This window comes from Carlito syrichta, unplaced genomic scaffold (assembly GCF_000164805.1).
Source record: "Carlito syrichta isolate Samal-C Ts95f unplaced genomic scaffold, Tarsius_syrichta-2.0.1 Scaffold311821, whole genome shotgun sequence".
NCBI lineage: Eukaryota > Metazoa > Chordata > Mammalia > Primates > Tarsiidae > Carlito > Carlito syrichta.
In genome coordinates this window covers 183,746-189,850 of record NW_007255917.1, presented here as the reverse complement: position 1 = coordinate 189,850, position 6,105 = coordinate 183,746, and positions in this window count along the sequence as shown.

Genomic DNA, 6,105 nt, shown 5'->3' with positions numbered 1-6,105 from the left:
GGCGGAATTACAGGCGCACGCTACCACGTCCGGCTCATTTTTGATTTACTGTAGAGATGGGTCTTGCCAAGTTGCCCAGGCGGATCTCAAACCCGCAGGCTCAGGCGATCCACTCACCTCAGCCTCCAAAAGGCGTGGGATTACAGGCTGAACCACCGAGCCTGGCTGTAAATATATATTTTTTAAAAACTTAGTTTCAGTTTAGTGATAACAAACTTTGTTATAAATGTGTTATCCATAATATGCCCATACTATATTTAATTCATATAATGTATTATAGTTTATTTGTGTTGTTTCCATTTTTGTTTAGTGTCTGTATAGTGCCTTGCATGCTCTATGCCTTTGATCAACATTCTTGGAAAGAACAAACACAAGCCTTATAATAAGTGAATATTTATGTATTTATATATTTATACATGTGTACATATGTGTATATATATATGCACACATGTATATCACTGTCTTGAATACTGTTACATTTAAAAGCCAAAGCACTTTAGTTATTCAGTACTAGCAATTGTGCTTTCCATTTTCCAAATTTTGTTTTTATTTATTTATTTATTTATTTAGAGTTGGAGTCTCACTCTGTCACCCAGACTGGAGTGCAGTGGCCGCTCCCGGCCACCACAGCTTCAACCTGCTAGGCTCCGGCGATCCTTCCGCCTCAGCCTTCCAAGTAACTGGAACTACAGGCGTGCGCTATCACACCCAGCTAATTTTTGATTTGTTGTAGAGCTGAGGTTTTGCCAAGTTGCCCAGGTGGGTCTTGAACCCGCGGGCTCAGGCAATCCACTCACCTCGGCCTCCCAGAGTGCTGGGATTACAGTCTGAGCCACCACGTCTGGCCAGCTAAACCTTTTTAAATGCGCAGAATTTACGTACAAACATCACCTGAACGACATGGGAATTATTTGACTTGTGACTCACCTCAGCAAATGTTACCTCCTCCTTCTCACTTACGGTATGATGTTACGACCTAGAATTCTTGTGATTGTTTTCAGAATAGTAGAGTTTTGCTAAAATAATTCAGAACATATATAGCAGCTCGGGACTTGAAAAGAATGTCAACTATTTTATATTGTGTTTTTTAGGGGAGTGGGAGGAGAATTAATCTTAGGCAATTAACAGGTAAATTCAGATTAGGAACCTAAATCTAGTTATGCCTATGAATAGTAGTTTTAGGGTCGCCCCAAATTAGGTGTCTTTTCCCTATGGGTTCTAGTTTTTACTTTAATACTTTTGAACGCAATAAGATTGAGTTTTTTGCTGTGTTTTGCTGTGTCAAAAGATAACATTTCAACAAATTTAGTTTAAATATCGAATTGGCTTTTATTAATAATTCATGAATATGACAGTGTCTAAAAATAGAAAGTTGCTCTACTGGGCATGGAAGAACAGTCAGTTTTTATGAGGTACCTTGAACAGGAATGAGGAAATAGCATAGTACAAAAAGTGAATTAATTGACATCAGGTTACTTTAGGCTACTCTTCTTGTAAGGGTGAAAGCAGTGGGAACTCCCTTGTTATACATACTAAAACTGGCCTGTCACCTCTTTCCTGATTTCTTGGGAGGCTAGATAAACAGTTTATTTTCAGTTTGGCATTGTGAAACTTCAGCATGAAATATAGAACAATAAGATAGATAGATAAGCCGGGCTCGGTGGCTCAGCCTGTAATCCTGCACCTTTGGGAGGCTGAGGTGAGTGGATTGCCTGAGCCCACGGGTTTGAGACCCGCCTCTACAGTGAGACCTCATCTCTACAATAAATAAAAAAATCAGCCGGGCGTGGTAGCGCATGCCTGTAATTCCGGCTACTTGGAAGGCTGAGGCAGAAGGATCGCTGGAGCCCAGGAGGTCAAGGCTGCAGTGGCCAGGAGCGGCCACTGCACTCCAGTCTGGGTGACAGAGTGAGACTCCAAATCAAAAAAAAAAAAGATAGATAGATAGATGGAAGATAGATAGATAGACAGGTAGATGATAGATAGATCAGTCTGTGACTAGATCTATCCAGTCATTAATTAATCCACTATCATAACTCAATCTGAGTCGGAAGCCCTGAGAACCCAAGGAGACAATGATGTAGATTCCAGTCTGGGTTGGAAAACCTGAGAACCAGGAGCACTGGGAATAGGAGATCAATGTTCCAGCCCAGCCCAAGCAATATGGTAGGAAGAGGTAAATTCGTCTTTCCTCTTCCTTTTGTTCTATTCAGACACTCAAAGAAGTAGATATAAGGGCAACCTATTTATTCTTTCCATCAATTCAAATGCTAATTTCTTCTAGAAACACCCTCTAGACACACTCAGAAATAGAATATAATCTGGGCATCCTGAGGCCAGTCAAGTGGGCACATTAAATCAGCCATCATGCCGGGCTCGGTGGCTCAGCCTGTAATCCCTCGCTTGGGGAGGCTGAGGTGAGTGGATTGCCTGAGCCCGCAGGTTCGAGACCCGCCTGGGCAACTTGGCGAGACCTCATCTCTACAATAAATAAAAAATTAGCTGGGCGTGGTAGCGCACGCCTGTAGTTCCAGCTACTTGGAAGGCTGAGCGGAAGGATCGCCTGACCCCAGCAGGTCGAGGCTGCGGTGGCCGGGCCCACACTGCACTCCAGTCTGGGCAACAGAGTAAGACTCCAACTCAACAACAAAATTAGCCGTCACAAGTCCACCCCTTATCAATTTGGTATCCATATACAATTCCTTAAACCTTAAGCTTTGATATTTAATATCAAAATAAAGATAAGATAAAGTTATCATTCCACCTAACATGGTAAAACTATCCTGAATACACACTAACCCCTTTCTCAGCAGAGGAAGTAAAGTTCTTGAGTGATTTTTTTTCTCTTCTTGATATCCCATAACTTAACACCATGATATACAATTAAAAATACTTAAATAAGCCGGGCTCGATGGCTCAGCCTGTAATCCCGCGCCTTGGGAGGCTGAGGTGAGTGGATTGCCTGAGCTTGCGGGTTCGAGAGCTGCCTGGGCAACTTGGCGAGACCTCATCTCTACAATAAATCAAAAAATCAGCCGGGAGTGTAGTGCATGCCTGTAGTTCTGGCTACTCGGAAGGTGGAGGTGGAAGGATCACCGGAGACCTGCAGGTCGAGGCTACCGTGGCCGGGAGCGGCCACTGCACTCCAGTCTGGGCGACAGAGTGAGACTCCAACTCAAAAAAAAAAACAAACTTAAATATTATGATATAAAATCAATACATCCTATGTTACATTATAAGGAATTAAGAGAAAAGAAAGCAAAAACATACATAGAAAAATAAGGAAATGATATGGCAATTATAGTCTTTATTTTTGTAACTGGTCATGTGGTTGTAACTGGTATTTATAACTACCTTCTTCTACTACCCACTTCCTTTTCCCAATTCCCTTTGCCTTTAGCAAATCTTTCAGGTGGTGGTGGGTCTTTACCTGATGGAGTGACTCAAACATTCAGTCCTAAAGGGATCAGGTCATGCTTAATTCTGCCCAGAATGGGTTGTTTTACTTTTCCATTGACTCTAATCGCAGGGTTAGATGCCCTACTGGATTTCCTATATTCAAGACATATTCTTTCTCATCTCCACTGTGGAGTACTAGTCCAATTTCACCTTGAAAGTCAGAATCAATCACCCCAGCCAGTGCAGTAATTCCCTTCTTTACTTGATTCAAAGGCATGAGGAGCCCAACATTACTTGGTGGCAGTCTTGATTTCCAGTTTGGTGAATCATTGCGCTGTTTCTAGTTGGAAGCATTCTTCGCTCTGGAACTAAGAACTCTAGGCCAGCCAAGCAAAATTCATGTAAGCAAGAAGCAAAAATATTGCTAGAGGTAACGGTGCTTGGTGCCACTCGCTTTTCTATCCTTTGATTTCTGGTCCCACAAATCCTGGCCATGGGAGGAACGGTACCATGTACTGATTCAGACCATCTATAGCCTTTGCAGAGCTTTTCCCCAGACCTTTTCCCCCAGTATCACCAAGGTGGCACTGTAACTGAGTCTTCAAAAGGCCATTCCACCAGCTGCTTCTGGATAAAGGGAACATGGTAGGACCAGTGAATTCTACAAGCATGGGCCCATTGTCATGTTTCTTTTGCCATGGGATTGACAGAAATAATCATTTTTTTGTATGTATGAATTTAGTTTCTTTTCCGTAATTCTTCATATGATGAAACCTAAAACACCAATGTAGCCTTGAAACTTTTAGTCTACTTTGGTTACACGTGTTTACTGCTTATTGTTCCCCTTATAGATTAATTGCAGAAAAATATAAATTTTAATATTTCTGCCCTTCTGGTTCAGTGAGGTCCACAGCAGTTGGTTTCTGACCACTAATGCAAACTGGCATTTCTATTGTTCTAAGAAAATCCAGGAAGTTAACTCAGTAACACAAACACATTTTTGGATTTAGTCCAGGGCCAAATAAACCCATTTGGAATTATTCAACCATAGCTGAACTTCTTGAGTCTATATAATGAAGAGATCACTATAATTGCAATGTTCCTAAGAGTTTTACTAGATACGAAATTTTACACTTTAAATCAGAAATGATAAAAAAAATAATTTGAAACAGGGAAGGAGAAAGTGGTTTTTGGGGGGAATGCTAGATTTTAGTTGAGGATGTAGGGGAATCAGTTAACTAATTCCCCATTATTCACAGCAGGAGACGTTGTTAAAAGGGCAGCCAACACCAGAGTGGGTCTGGAAAGGGGAAAAGGGTGAGTCCAAGATAAAACAGTTGGGTAATGATGTTTTTGCCTGATATGTGAATTATAATTAACAGGCATGAAGGGGTTTAGGATCCGCAGCAGACAGAGACAGTAGTGACTGGATAGTAGTAGGAAAGATTAGGATGCTGTCACTGCAAGGCAAAAGTACTGAGTAGAATATTTGTTGTCATTTATATTTCTGTAGAAATACCAAGCACAAAGTTTCATTCGTATTGTCCAGGTGCAACAGCTGTGACAACTCCCAAGAGTAGGTTTTCTGGTAAATAGCATCTTTTGATGCATAGGACAGAGTGTCAAACCTCCACAAGTTTGTCATTCAAGTTGGGCAGAACAGGTACACAGGACCTGAAATTTCTAGAGATAATAACAATAATGTGACCTGATAATTAACCTTTCTTGCTCTCCTACTGGACCATTCCCAGAACCTAGCCGGCTAGAAACTGGACCACAACCTCTTTTGGGGTTTGTAGGTAGTGAAGACTGTAGTTTTTAGCTTGGGTACTATTTAGGGTTTTTCTTAGGTTCACAGTGTTTCTTCATGGATTTCTGCCTCACTGGATCCACTTTCCAAAGGCTTTTAGAAAGCGTTCACCATCATTGGCTTATCAACAACTTCTGTAATCCTTCTCAGGGGATTATACAGCAAGGGAAGCGGGATCAAGTTCAAAGGGTGTAATTGACTGGATAAGGCTAGACAAGAAAAAAGAAGAATATTCATGAGTGCGAATGTAAAGTTTTAGAATATCTCATTTCATTAGTGTGTAAGATCTATGAATGCATAGACAACATGTTAATATCATGTCTTCTTTTTCAGGACTATTTAAATCATGAACAATCCAAGTAAGTATTTTAATTTATGTTTCATTTCCTATAATATTAAATCTGTTGCCTTGTTCTTTGCCTTTTTTTTAGTTTATGAAATGATATTATTTGTATCTGTGTTTTTTGTTGTAGAAAACTTTGTAAGATGTGAATGAAATTATGAAACTCACTCTTCTGCCTGAAATCCTTCAGTACCTGCCAATCCCACTTGAGATAAAAATCCAAACTCCTTACTAAGGGCTTCCTTAGATGAACTGCTTCTTACTGCTTTACTGACAGTATTCCTAGTCTTCTTCTTTCTTATGACATTCTTCTCCCTTTCACAAACATTCCCAATTCATTCCAAAGTCAGGGTTTAATATTGGCTTTTCTTTCCTTCTCGAACATTTCTCACCAGGTCTTCACATAAAGCTTTTCCCATCTCATCTTTTAGATCTCAAGGTAAATTATTTGTACCTAAAGTAACTGCCTCATTCTCTGCCCTCTCCCCATGCATTTTCATCAAACTAATATGAAATCTTTTCTAAAAAGATTTTTTCTTAAAAAGATAACTGC